The sequence below is a fragment of the Ammospiza caudacuta genome, unplaced genomic scaffold (genome assembly GCF_027887145.1).
Source record: "Ammospiza caudacuta isolate bAmmCau1 unplaced genomic scaffold, bAmmCau1.pri scaffold_39, whole genome shotgun sequence".
NCBI classification, from domain to species: domain Eukaryota; kingdom Metazoa; phylum Chordata; class Aves; order Passeriformes; family Passerellidae; genus Ammospiza; species Ammospiza caudacuta.
Genome location: NW_026683124.1, coordinates 4,003,925 through 4,018,500, shown reverse-complemented (window position 1 = coordinate 4,018,500; position 14,576 = coordinate 4,003,925). Strand labels below are relative to the sequence as shown.

Here is a 14,576-nt window from a genome sequence, read left to right as displayed (position 1 = left end):
GGCTTGTCGGTCCTGCTTGGCACAGCCCAGGCAGGGCTTTCCCAGCCACATTCCACACTCCATTGCCCAGCTGGAGCCGCTGGTGCCTCTGAGTTGTGCTGCCCCAGCCCCAGGGATGCTCTCCTTGTCTGCCCATTCCCCCACGGTCTCTGGGCAGGGATGGCCTCAGTGGGGGCTGCTGACATCTTCAGCACCTTGGAGGCTGCTGCTGAATTTTCCTGCTCTAGAGGCTTGTTCAGCCTTCAGCTCTTGAGTGCAGGAATTCAGTGTCCCAGGGTTCATTAACTGTGAGAACACCTTAACAAGCCAAGCCTCTGGGAATAATTTGATTTCAGTTTCCAAATCTTGTGTGGTTAAAAAGAGAGATTTCAGAAGTGCATTCAACTGAATATGTTCTATTTAAAAATACTTTGAGAAAATATTTTGTGGGACCTGTTTAGTTTTTTTTATTTTTTTTTCCCTGTTAATAGCAATCTGCACTTGACATTGAAACCAAATACCTCCTCATGCAGAATGAAGATATAAAAATCAAGACCCTGCATGGCTGACAATCAATCAGACTCTGTCCCTACCCCCACCCCACCATTTCCCCCATCCCAGCCCTGGCACTCAGAGCAGCCTTGTGCAAATCTGAGCTCCCTCCAGCCCAGGCTGCACCTTTAGCTTTCATCTCCTTGGCTCCAACTCCCACCTGCTTTCCTTGGAGAAGGAGCTGCCCGAGACACAGAGGGAAGTTAATTTCTTGTCAGCCAACAAAGCCAAGGGAAGGCACAGCGCTGTAAAATGCAAAAGTCAGTCTTGTCCCTGGCTCAGTCCTGCCCATGATCCCCACAGCCTGTCCTGTTTCCATCATCCCTGCATTGCCAGACACTTTCTGGGACAAGAGAGCTCTGCTCTGGCTGTAGAGGGAGGCCCAGGTGCCACTACCTCAGTGGGAAGAACAACTCATCAGGTTTGTGTCCTTTGGGGGTCAGGAACTGGTGAGACTCAGAGGCACAGAAAATTTCTCTTCATGGCCAACAGATCACAGTGGAAAAGGACACAATTTAATAACAATCACAGTTATGTGAAACCTCCCAGCAGTATCTGATGAGTGCACCATCCACAAGTGATTTCCATACTAAAATTATTTAGACAAACATGGTTCTATGATCGATGTAAACACAATTAAGTTCTGGTATCAGGATGCTCATCCTGGAGTGGGTGTAAAACAGCTCAAACAATTCCTGATTTGCAAAGCTGTCAGTGGGGGATGGAGAAGGGAGGTCAGGCTGCTCTTGGTGTTGAGGAAATGCTGAAAGGAGCCTGACTCGTTTCATCTCCTCCTGTCCTGGCTGATCTCCTCTCCCTCCCCTTCCACCCATTGGCTTTTGTCTCTCCCCAGCCCCCTGGTGAAGATCCTGGCTCTGTGTTCTCCATCCCCTCCTCGCTGGCACTGCCAGGCTGGCATGAGGAGTCCCTCAGCCTTCCCTGCTCCGGGCTGGACAAGCCCAGCTCCCTCAGCCTCTGCTCACAGCCCAAGGGCTCCAGCCCCACCTTGGAGGCCCTTCCCAGACCCTGCTCCAGCTGCCAGACATCTTTCCTGACCTGGGGAAGCCAAACCAGGCCACAGTGACCTGGATAATCCCTGTTCTTGATGTCCTGGTCACACAGCCCTGGCCCCTTGTCCCCATGTCAGGCTCTGGGGTGGATCCTGTGGAACATCCTTTGGTGGAGGCTGTGGCTCCAGGTTGGCCGGGGGGATCCCAGGGGGCAGGGACCCTGCTGGGCATGACCAGCATTGGACTTGTTGGTAGAAACTGTGAGGGGGAGCTGGGGCAGAGTGACCAACTCAGTGACCTGACACAGCCCTGCTGGGATGTCACACAGCCCCTCTGGGATGTCACAGCCCATTCTCCAATGCCCCACAGATGGTCTGTGATGGAACAGCCTATCTGTGATGTCACAGCTGGCTGTGTAATTTCATAGAGGCAGTCTATGATGTCCTAGCCCACTCTCTGTCCTCATGTAACCAGATGATAAATTGTCTCCGCCAGGTGAACTTACACCTGGAGCTTGTTCTTCACAACCCCAGGCCTATGGAAACCACACAATGCCCATTGTGTGAGAAGGGGAACTGGAAGCTCACCAGCCTCAGTGTCCTGCCAGCTCAGCCAGGCCCACAGGAACATTGGGGTCCACGACCACCAGGGACAACCAGAGAGACCCCCAGGGTCTGGAAGAATACATAGATAAAGGGGAGGGGAAATATGTTATTGATTTTGGGGAAATTATTATCATATGTATGTCTAGGACAATCAATGAATATGTGTGCAAAATACAGAATAGAAACAGAAACTTCCCTGCACTCAGCATGCGCAGCTTTGGGAGGAGCTCTCCCCCATGCATCCCCCTGAATAAAGAATGCTGCTTCTTAATGCTACATTGGGGTTAAGGAATTTTATGTTTTACTAAATTTTTGGTAACACTCCCACTGCCAAGGAAAGCTCTGTCCCCTGCTGTTCACAAACAGAGAAGGGTTGGTGGCAGATGTGGGGCTCGGAGGCTGCCTGGGACACAGTGACCATGAAATAATCAAGTGTTCAATGTTCTGTGAAAGAAGGAGGGGCAGCAACAAAACTTCTGCACTGGAATTAGGAAGGGCAGACTTTGGCCTATTTAGGATGCTGATGTGTGGAGTACTAAATCTGGTACTGATCTTTTTAGGGGACACAGGCCTTAAAAAACAAGGGATCCAGGAAGGATGGACACATTTCAAGGAAGTAATCTTAAGGGGGAAGGAGCAGCCTGTCCCAGTGTGGCAAAAGATGAGCTAGTGAGGTAAATGACTGGCCTGGCAGAGCATGGAGTTTTTGTAGGAACTCAGGGAAAAAGGGCCAGCAACTTAGGAAGTGTTTAGGGATATTGTTAGGTTATGCAGGAAGAAAAGTTGAGAGGTGAAAGCTCAATTAGAACTTAACCTGGTGGTTTCTATAAGAAGACTAAAAAATGTTTTTATAAAAAGTTTGTAGCAAAAGGAGGGAGAAGGAGAACCACAACCCTTTATCGATTGCAGTTGAGAACAGAGTAACTGAAGATAAGTAAAAGACTATGCTACTTAATTTCTTGTGTAAATTTTAAATATTAGGACAGGCTGTCCTCATGACAAGTGTTCTCCTGAGCTGGTGGATGGGCACAGGGAGCAGAACAGCCCCTGTAATCCAGGAGGAAGCAGCTGGTGACCTGCTGAGCCCATCAGATGCTCACAGGTGTGTGGGATCAGATGGGATCCATCCCAGGGGGATGAAGGAGCTTTGGATGAGCTCCCCAAGCTGCTCTCCATCATTTACCATCAGTACTGGCTCAGCAGGGAGGGCCCAGAGCACTGGAGGTGCCAGTGTGAGCCCATCCCCAAGAAGGGCTGGAAGGAGGAGCTGGGGAACTCCAGGCCTGTCAGCCTGACCTGGGTGCCCAGGAACGTTATGGATCAGATCACCCTGAGTGCCATCCCAGGGCACCCGCAGGATGGTCAAGGGGTCAGAGCCAGCAGCATGAATTTAGGGGTGGCAGGTCCTGCCTGACCAACCTCATTTTCTTTTTATGACCAGGTGACCCACCTATGGATGCAGGAAATGCTGTGGATGTTGTGTGCCTGGACTTCAAAGCCTTTAAAACCATGAGCCACAGAATTCCCTGGAAAAACTGCAGCCCATGGCTTGGACATGTTCACCCTTCCCAGGGTCAAGAGATTACTGGAGGCTGAGCCCAGAGAGTGGTGGGGATGGTGCTGCACCCAGCTGGTGTCCAGGCACTGGTGGTGTCCCCCAGGGATCTGTGCTGGGCCCAGTCCTGTTTAATATCTTCACTGATGATCTGGCTGAGGGGATCGAGTCCACCATTCACAAATTGCAGATGGCACCAAGCTGGGTGTGAGTGTGGATCTGCTGGAGGGCAGGACAAGAAGACACAGCCTTAAGCTGCACCAGGCGAGGTTCAGGCTGGACAATAGGAAGAAGTTCTTCACAGAAATGGTGAGTGGGCATTGGAATGGGCTGGCCAGGGGGGAGGTGGCAGAGTCACTGTCCCTCTCCAGTGGCATTTAGTGCCATGATCTGGGTGACAAGGGAGTATGAGGGTATTGGTTGGGCTTGCTGATCCCAAAGGTCTTTTCCAGCCTATTTGACTCTGTCATTCTGTGATAATTGGGACGCTCTGGGGCCATTGTGACACTGCAGGGCCTCATGGAACTAAGAGGACCATGGTGACACCGTGCAGGCCCACAGAACCAGGGGTCCAGTGTGGTGCTCTGGGGCCAAATGGAGCCAGGGAGTGCACTGTGACACTCTGGGTCCTCGTGGAACCACAGAGGCCATTGTGGCACTGCAGGGCCTTGTGAAACCAAGGGGTTTCACCATTTTGACACTGCAAAACCAAGGAGACCATTGGGACACTCCACGGCCTTTCTGACACTGCGGGGGCCATGGAACCAAGGGGCTCCTGTGAAACTGCAGCACCAACGAGAACATTGTGACACTGAGTAGCCCCATGGAACCAAGGACACCATTTGCTCTGCATGGTCACATGGATCCAAGGAGACCAGTGTGACAGTGCATGGCCTGGTGTGACCAAGAGGCCTTTGTGACACTGAGGGGCCCCATGGAACCAAGGACATCTTTGCAGATGTCACCAAACTGGGTGTGAGTGGTGATCTGCTGGAGGGTAGGAGGGCCCTGCACAGTGCCTGGGACTGGCTGGATCCAGGGCCCAAATCCAAAAAGGTGAGGTTTAGGAAGACCAAATGCTGGGTTCTGCACTTTGGCCACAACAACCCCTGCAGTGCTACAGGTTAGGGACAGAGCAGCTGGAGAGCAGCCAGGCAGAAAGGGACCTGCAGGGACTGATGGACAGCAGGCTGGACATGAGCCAGCAGAGTGCCCAGGTAGGCAAGAAGGCCAATGGCTCCTGGCCTGGGTCAGGAATGGTGTGGCCAGCAAGAGCAGGGCAGGGATTGTTCCCCTGTGCTGGGCACTGGTTGGGCAGCACCTCGAGTGCTGTGACTAGCTCTGGGTCCGCTGCGGTGGGGAATTAGAAGAAATTTGTATCAGGAAGAGTAAAGAAAGCAAAGGTGAAGCAGAGGAAATGCTCTGGGCTGTTTGGGGGTTGCCTGCCAGGCTGCCCTGGCTCTGAGCAACAGCGTCTGCAGTGGGACAGGAAACTCCCAGCTGATGGAAACAAACTTTCTGGCTGACTGCAGAGGCCAGGACAAAGCTGAGTGGTTTCCCTGGTGTCCCCCAGCCCTTGCTGGCCCCAGGGGCTGATGGCATTTGTGCTCCCTCAGGTTCATGTCCCCACACCAACAGCATGGGGGTGCTCCCCCTGCTGTGTGCAATGCAAACAGGGGCTGCTGAGCCAGTGCTGCCGTGTGTGTGCCTGCAAGGATGGGGCACCTGTGTGAGCTGGGGGAGAGGCCAGGGCTGCAGAGGGGGGATGTTGTTGGCAGCTCCATGAGGACGCTCTGGGACGCTGCCCTGGGCTGTGCAGCGCACTGGGGATGGATCAGCCCCTGCTCTGCTGCTCCTTCCCGTCTCCCCCAGGGCCCTTGCAGAGCCCCAGCCATGCTGTTTGCCCCCAGCCTGCCCACAGCCAGCCTGGGGCTGCTCACGGGGCTTTTCTGTGCTGAGCATTGGCCTGGGTGTGTTCTTGAGAGAGCCTGGGCAAGGAGCCTGGAGCCCCCAGGGCCTGGGCTGAGGCGTCAGCGCTGCCCCAGCAGTGCCCATGGCCTGTCCCTGCTGCAGCCCCGGCACTGCCACCCCCAGGGCTGTGCCCAGCCCCGAGAGCACTCAGGCCCTGCAGCAACACCAGGGCCACCAGGGCAGCGGGGCAGGGCCACGGCAGCAGCACTGGCAACACCAAGTGCTGCTGCTGCTGGGCACAGCTGCTGGGCCAGCACTGATCTGCCCCAGCTCTGCACACAGACATTGCTGCTGCAGCTCCACAGAAGGCAATAAAAGGGGGCATCTCTGCAGAAAACTTGGCTGGGAGATCCTTTAGTTCCTTTAAAGCCATAAGGAAACCAGCCTCTCATTGACACAGTCTTTGGCCACATGGAAGGTGGAGAGAAACAAAATGAGAAATGGCACAAAGAACAACATGTCCTTGTGGACCATATGAAAACAGTAAAAGAAAAGAAAAAACTCACAACCAAACAAACAAAAAGTATCAAAGGTGACTTTCATTACAAATGATTGGCAGAAACTGGCAAGCAGTTTAATATTTCTGAAACCATCCAGTCATCAGTCTCCACACTGCAGCCTTGAGCTCCCGGTTCCTCAGGCTGTAGATGAGGGGATTCAGGGCTGGAGGCACCACTGAGTACAGAACTGACAGGGCCAGATCCAGGGATGGGGAGGAGATGGAGAGAGGCTTCAGGTAAGTTAATGTACCAGTGCTGAGGAACAGGGAGACCACGGCCAGGTGAGGGAGGCAGGTGGAAAAGGCTTTGTGCCGTCCCTGCTCAGATGGGATCCTCAGCACAGCCCTGAAGATCTGCACATAGGAGAAAACAATGAACACAAAACAGCCAAACACCAAACCACCGCTAACAGCAAGAAGACCAAATTCCCTGAGGTAGGATTTGGAGCAGGAGAGCTTGAGGATCTGCGGGATTTCACAAAAGAACTGGCCCAGGGCATTGCCATGGCACAGGGGCAGGGAAAATGTATTGGCTGTGTGCAGCAGCGACTAGAGAAAGGCACTGGCCCAGGCAGCTGCTGCCATGTGGGCACAAGCTCTGCTGCCCAGGAGGGTCCCGTAGTGCAGGGGTTTGCAGATGGACACGTAGCGGTCGTAGCACATGATGGTCAGGAGGGAAAGCTCTGCTGAGATGAAGACGAGACAGAAAAACAGCTGTACAGCACATCCTGAGTAGGAGATGGTTCTGGTGTCCCAGAGGGAATTGTGCATGGCTTTGGGGACAGTGGTGCAGATGGAGCCCAGGTCGCTGAGGGCCAGGTTGAGCAGGAAGAAGAACATGGGCGTGTGCAGGTGGTGGCCGCAGGCTACGGCACTGATGATGAGGCCGTTGGCCAGGAGGGCAGCCAGGGAGATGCCCAGCAAGAGGCAGAAGTGCAGGAGCTGCAGCTGCCGCGTGTCTGCCAATGCCAGCAGGAGGAAGTGCCTGATGGAGCTGCTGTTGGACATTTGCTGTGCCTTGGCATGGGGATCTGTAGAAAAGTATTCATGGAATAGTTGGGTTTAGGAGAGGACTTGAAATATCCCAGCACAGCCTGGGGGCACTTTCCCCCCACTGCCTGCCCAGGGCTCTGCTGCCTGGAGCTGTCCCTGCCAGCAGCTGCTCCCTGTGCCCAGGGCTGGGCCCTGCCAGAGCTGCCAGAGCCCAGCCCAGCCCTGGGGGCTCAGCTCTGCCCTGCAGACCCCTCCCAGGTCAGGCACTGCCCAGGGGCAGCTCTGGCTCTGCAGGCTCTGATGGCAACATCACAGGAACTCTGAAGAGACTGGGAAAGCAACACTAATGCTGCCTCTAAGGGGCCCTGCAAGGATTTCTGTCACTGCCTGGTTTATTAACATCTGAGAGAATTTTGGGGTTTTTGGGGGGGTTTTTTTCTCAACCTGAACTGAGAGATGAATATCTATGTGCACTTTCCTATCCAGGCAACCCAGAACAGTATATTCAAAAAGCAGGAAATTCCCTTTCATGCAGCCCCTGCCTTGCTGTTCTCCCTGTATAATCTATTTGTTCTGGCATTAAATGCCATCCTGGAAGCAGTCCTGAAAAATGCAGCATCCACCCCACACAAGGAGAACACTTCCAAGCCTGACCAGCTGTCTTCTCCCACCCATATCTTGTCCCCCAGTGCTGGGAGCAGCTGCCAGGGCTGGCTGAGGGCTGTCCCTGGCAGGCAGCAGAGTCCCTGCCCCAGCACAGTGCCCTGGGCTGCAGGACCCTGCTCTGCACGACAACCCTGGGCACCCCTGGCTGCTCTGCACAAGAGACAATCGGAGAATGTACTCACAGGGTCTGCAGGCATTGGGATGTTCCAGCTTTAGGATATGGCTCCAGGAGCTGCAGCTGCATTGTCCTGCAGCCAGAGGTTCCTGTGCCAAGGGCTGGCACTTCTCTCTCACTCAAGGGAGGATGGAAGCACTGAAAGTGTTCATATCTCACCCGGGGCCTGCAGATGGTTCCATGACCCCGGCCGGGCTCAGTACTCGCAGCCAGACCTGCTCCGTGTTCCCTTGGTTCCATGGGGCCCCACAGTGTCCCAGTGGTCCCTTGCTTCCATGAGGACCTGAGGTGTCATAATGCCCTCTTGGTGACACGAGGCCCTGAAGGGTCACAATGGTCTCCATGGTTCCATCAGGCCCCACAGAGTCATAATGGTCTCTGGGTCCATGAAGCCCCTCTGTGTCACCATGGCCCCTTGTTTCCATGGGCTCCAGTGGTGCCACAATGATCCCCTTGGATCCATGGGCCCCAGTGGTGCCACAAGGATCCCCTTGGTTCCATGAGGTCCCCACAGTGTCCCAGGGATCTCCATGGGAAGGAAAGAACCCAGCCCCAGTGTTGCAGGGGCATCCACCAGAGGCAAGGCCAGCCAGACTTGATGGTACTGGCAGATTTACCTGGGAGCAACCCTTGGATATACAGAATTTTGGAGGTGGAATTCCAATTTCAGACATGGACACCTGGAGGAGAAAGACGGTTCTTTTACATAAGAATGAAAGCAGGGAACACTGATATTTGAGGGGCAAACAAAAGGTGGCCATCAGAGGCCTAAGTCAGCCAGACCTCTCTGTTCTAATTGCTTTTGTATGAAAGCAACCCTTGGATATAGGGAATTTGGGAGGTGGAATCCCAATTTTGGCCATTTCTTTGTAGATAAGAACGACAGTTCTTTTTCATCGGAAGGAAAGCATGGAGCCCAAGTGTTTCAAAGCCAGAAGAGGAGACAGGTGGCTCCTGTCCTGGCTCCCAAGCCAGCCAGACCTGATTGTCATGGCAACTTTTGTCATGGAGGGTCCTTGGATATCAGAGGAGAAATCTCACTTTTGACCTTGGACTCCTTGAGAAGAAGGATGGTTCTTTTCCAGAGGAAGGAAAGCATCGAGCCACAGTGTTTTGAGGCAGGTGAGGAACAGCTCCCAAGTGGCAAGGGCAGCTAGACCTGTCTGGCTTTCATTTGGGAGCAATCCTTGGATGTACAGAGTTTTGGAGGTAGAATTCCAGGTTTGGCTATGGGCACTGGGTCAGGATGGATGGTTTTTACCAATAGGAAAGAAAAATGCCAAGTCTAAGTGTTTTTGAAGAAGATGAGAGGTGGCCACCCTTAGGCCAACACAGCCACACCTGTCTGTCCTGGCACCTTTTGTTTAGGGGCTATCCTTGGACATTGGGCATTTTGGAGGTGGAATCTCATATTTGGCTGTGGGTGCCTGGACAGGAAGACAAGTCCTTTTCATTAGGAAGGAAAGCACAGAGCCCCAGTGTTTCAGGGGCAGTTGAGTGCCAGGCCTCAGGAAGACAAGGCCAGCCAGATTTTTCAGTCCTGGCAGCTTTTGTCTGAAGCTGTCCTTGGATATTGGGAATTCTGGAGGCAGATTCTCAATTTTGGCCATGAGCACCTGGTCGAGATAGATGTTATTTTCCCCTCGGCAAGAAAAGCACATGGTCCCAGGGTTCCAAAGGCAGATGAGAGGTGGCCCCTGGGTGGCCAAGGCAGGCAGACCTGTCTCTTCTGGCAGATTTCATCTGAGAACAATCTGTGCATATACGGAAATGTGGAGGAGGAATTCAAGTTTGGCCCTGCTCCCCTGGAGGAGAAGGACAGTTCTCTCCCATAGGAAGGAAAGGCAAGAGCCCCAGTGCTTCAGGGGCTGATGAGAAGCAGCCCTCGACATGCCAAGGTCAGCCAGACCTGTCAGGTGATTGCTAGGAGGCCCAGCCAGCCAGACCTGTTCCATGTTCCCTTGGTTTCATGGGACACCACAGTGTCACAATGGTCTCCTTGGTTCCATGAGGCCCTGGAGTGTCACAATGTTCTCCTTGATTCTGTAGTGTCACAATGGCCCTGTGCTCCCATGAGGCCTTGCAATGTCACAATGGCTTCATGGTTCCACAAAGCCCTGATGTGTCACCATGGCCCCTCGCCTCCATGCGCCCTCGCTGTGTCACAGTGGCTCCTCTGTGACACTACGGGCTGCACAAGGTCACCATGGACCCTTGGTTCCTTGGGGCCCCCAAGTTTCACAATGGTCTCCTTGATTCCATGAGGCACCACAGTGTCACCATGGCCCCTTGGTTCCATGAGGTTCCGTAGAGTCACTGTGGTGTCCTTGGACATGCATTGTCACAACTGACCCTTGGTTCCATGAGGTTCTGTAGTGTCACCGTGGTCGCTGTCAGAGGCTGGATGAGATCGATGTCCCGAGACACCTTGGGATGCTCGGAATGCCCGTGTGGGGCCAGGGCTGGGTCAGGTTTGTGGTGGAACAGAGCCCTGCCCCCAGCCCTGGTCTGGCAGAGCTGTCAATCACACAGCAGGGGCTGTGCTAACCCAGCTCTGATTAGCCCAGATGTTAATCAATCAATCACACACTAGCAGCTGGTGCCTACCCTGGCTCTGATTGGACAAGCAACTGGCAGTCCCACCCCAGGGGCAGGCCCATGAAGGCCCAGGGGGTTAACAGCTGGAACACGAGGGCAGCCCATGGTCTGGATCCTGCCTTCTCCTGGGGTTTCTCTGTTGGTGATGCTGGAACCCCAGCAGTTGGTACCTATGTGCGTCTCTTTCTATGGATCTTCTGTCTTTCTGTTGTTCTCTATTTCTTCCCCTTCTAATCCTACTTACCTGGAGCATTTTGGGGTAACTTCACATGTCAAGGATTAAAGGGTTTTAGGTTAAATGTGTGGGAATCCACGGCACAGGGAATATTTCTCTGTCTGCTCTAAAGGTGTCCTGACCCCCAGAGAAACGCTGCCTTTAACCGTCCCCCATGGAGAGGACTTCCAGGACTTTGAGACAGATTAGAATTTACCAAAGTCCAAAATAGATTAGAGGGTAGTATAGCATGTGCCTTGGGTGAGAAATTTAGGTCTTGGGATTTTTAATATGATGTAGATAGGAAGCAAGATGGAGGAATTTGTATGTAGTCCATTTCATCTCCTTCATCTACTCCATGTTCTGCAGTGTTGGTGGCACAGGGTCATTGGTCGAGGAAAGCACAGTGTAGAGGTTATGTGGACAGTCAAGGGATGAGTAATTGGTAGATAAGCAGAAATAATATACATTTTAAGAGTTAATTGGTGAGACAACTTTAAACGACCTTGAAACCGTACATTTTAGAGCCATTTTGAGGTGTTTATCCAGCATGCTTAGCCTGGTATGCAGAGCATGCAAAACTTTAGAGAAGATAACAATATACAAGAAGCTGAAGACCAAAAAAGTCCTGTGCTTCTCCTTTTACCTGGCACAGAACTGCTACAGGAGGGTTTCCCACATCCAGAGAGCGCCCACAAAGGCCGAATGTAAAACAAACATCAATAACTGGTCCTTGACAATATTTATAATAGGTTGTTTTTTCCATAAAGTTGTTTAATGAAGAATGTTGTCTTAATTAGCAATCATGTGAAATGTGTTGGTTAAATGACCAATGAGGTCCATGTGTAGCAAACTAAGGTATAAAAGAAGAGGATTGTAAAAAGGGTGGCTTTTAGCCCTTAGCCTTCTGATCTGAGTCTGTGTCATCTCTGATTCAACAATGACATTTGGGGATCTGTGGGGGCTACTGGGGATCCTTTCTGCACCTTGTGACCCAACAGGAGCTTCTCTAATAAACTTTGCCTGAAGCTCCCACTGTGCCCATGACAGAAACCCCTGTGAGTGTCTGGGACATCCCGGCTCTTTGGCAGCCTGGAGACTCCTGGGATGTCCCTGTGGAGCCTCCGTGAGTGCCTGTCACAGATTGGTGCCTTTGCAGCCCAAGGTCCCCTGGGATGTCACCATGGAATGGCTGTGACTGCCTCTGACCACAGGGCTCTTTACCATCCCCAGAAAGCCCTGGGAGGTCTTGGGAGGTCTCCATGGAGCCCCTGTCTCTGCCTATGACATTCCAGCTCTGGAAGAGCCTGGAGACTCTTGGAAAGTCCCCAGGGAACCCCTGTGATGGCCTGTGACAAATCTGATCATTAGCAGGCAACCATCACCAGAACCCTGTTGCTATGGTCAGTTTCCATGGCAACCATCACCAGGACTCTGTTGCTATGGTCAGTTTCCATGGCAACCATCCCTAATCCCCTGTTGCTATGGTCAGTCCCTTGGCAGCTCCATGGAGACCCCATGCCAGGGGTGGTTGCCATGGACACCAGCTCAGGCCTGCAGCCAGAGCCCGTTGCCATGGCAACCATTTGCAGCCCCATCCCCAGGCTCATGGGATCCCAGAACCACAGAATTGGCTGAGCTGGGAGGGACCCATCAGGATCCTCCAGTCCAACTGCTGGCCCTGCACAGGACACCCCAACAATGCCAGCCTGGGCCTGGCAGCGCTGTCCAAATGCTGCTGGAGCTCAGAGAGCCCTGGAGCTGGGACCCTTCCCTGGGGAGCCTGGGCAGGGCCCCAGCAGCCTTTGGACAAAAACCTTTTCCTGACATCCAACCTGAGATGGCCCGACTCAGCTGCAGCTGTTCCCTCCACTCCTGTCCCTGCACCAGAGGGAAGAGGTTCCCACAGCCCCAGCCAGGGACCCGCTCCCAGGGCTATTGCCATGGCCACCAGGGCTGGGACCAGCTGGGATGCTCGGTTTCCACGGGCCGGGGTTCAGGAATGGGATTCCCCAATTTCCTGCTCCTGCTAAAACTGCACTGCCCTCGCTGCCCTCCTGCCTCCCAGGGAAAGCACAAAAGGCAAAGATCGCGGGCTGGGATAGGAACAATTTATGTGGAACAGCAACGAGATAAGAACCAAACAGGAACAGAAGCAATACTGATAACAGAATGGATAAGTAAAACTTTTACAGAGAAAACTACAACATCAACAACTGATTCTTCCTGGCAATGTATTTTCCCCTGCCTGGAAAGGACACCCTTCTCCTCAGGGAGAGAGAGTCGCTTTCCTGCCCCTGGCAATAACCTGAGGTGGGAGTGAATGTAATGACAGGGCCATGGCCAGACCCTCATGTTCTCCAATCCCACATCATGTCATTTGTTGCATGGCTTTGCAAAAGTTCCTCCGGGTGAGAGAGATAGACGAGAATCTTGGCTTCATGATCAGAAGGCTGGATTTATTAATTTATGATATATATTACATTATTACTATACTAAAGGGAATAGAGAGAAAAGTTCAGAAGCTGCTAAGCTAAGAATAGCATAGGAATGAATCCACAAAGTTTGTGTCCAGGCAGAAAGCAAGAAAGCTCTCCTGTGACTGGTCAGTAAATCCAAAGACTCACAGAAGACCAATCACAGATGCACCTGTTGCATTCCACAGCAGCAGATAATAATTGTTTACATTCTACTTCTGGGGCCTCAGCTTCCCAGAGGAGGAAAAAATCCCAAAGAAAGGATTTTTATGAAAAAATATTGGTGACAGTCATTGGCAGGCGCAACAGAAGGTACAAAAGGTGTCTTCCCAGCATGGATCACAGGGAACATGGATCACCAAGGCTCTGACAAATGTGGGGTCTCCAATGGGGAATAAAGCTGGACCAGTGCATGAAGCTCTTCCTGCAGTTGGGGCATTTGTAAGGATTTTTCTGCTGGTGCCTCTGTTGGTGTCTGGTCAAGTGAGAGCTCTGGGTGAAGCTCTTCCCACACTGGGGACACTCGTAGGGCCTCTCCCCAGTGTGGATCATTTGATGGATGATCAGATGGGGCCTCGTACTACAGGTCATCCCACATTCCCCACACTTGTATGGCCATTCCCCAGTGTGGATCCTCTGGTGGCAGTTGAAGAGAGACTTCTGACTGGAGCTCTTCCCACATTCCCCACACTCATAGGGCCCTTCCCTGGTGTGGGTCTTCTGGTGGGAGATCAGGTTAGAGTTCTGGCTAAAGCTCTTCCCACATTCCCCACACTCATAAGGCCTCTCCCCAGTGTGGATGCACTGGTGCCTGATGAGGTGGGAGTTGCACATGAAGCACTTCCCACATTCAGGGCAGCAGAAGGGCCTCTGCTCCATGTGAATCCGCTGGTGCTGGAGGAGGTCAGAGCTGGTGTGAAACCTCTTCTGACACTGGGGACACTCGTAGGGCCTCTCCTCAGTGTGGTTGCGTTTGTGGGTGATGAGGATGGGAGGTGCAGCTGAAGCCCTTCCCGCACTCCCCACACTCGTAGGACCATTCCCCGATGTGGATCATCTGGTGGCTGATCAGGGTGCTGCTCTGCCTGAAGCTCTCCCACACTGCGAGAACTTGTGGGGCTTCTCCCCATTGTGAAGCTGCTCATGGACCACCAGCTCGGAGCTCAGGTTGAAGCTCTGTCCACCTTCCTGGCTCAGGGTGGGTCTTTCCTCCTCAGAGCACCCTGGGCTGGCTTTGGAGCCCATCCTCCTGCAGGATCTCTCTGGATTTTCCTCCCCATTG

At 53.0% G+C, this 14,576-nt stretch overlaps 2 pseudogenes; both read right to left on the bottom strand.

Annotated features, from left to right (window-relative positions):
* Positions 1–4,055: 4,055 nt before the first annotated feature.
* LOC131571850 (olfactory receptor 14J1-like) lies at positions 4,056–6,798 on the bottom strand (annotated as a pseudogene).
* A 6,835-nt stretch (positions 6,799–13,633) lies between these two features.
* Positions 13,634–14,360, bottom strand: LOC131571849 (zinc finger protein 239-like; annotated as a pseudogene).
* Positions 14,361–14,576: the final 216 nt, after the last annotated feature.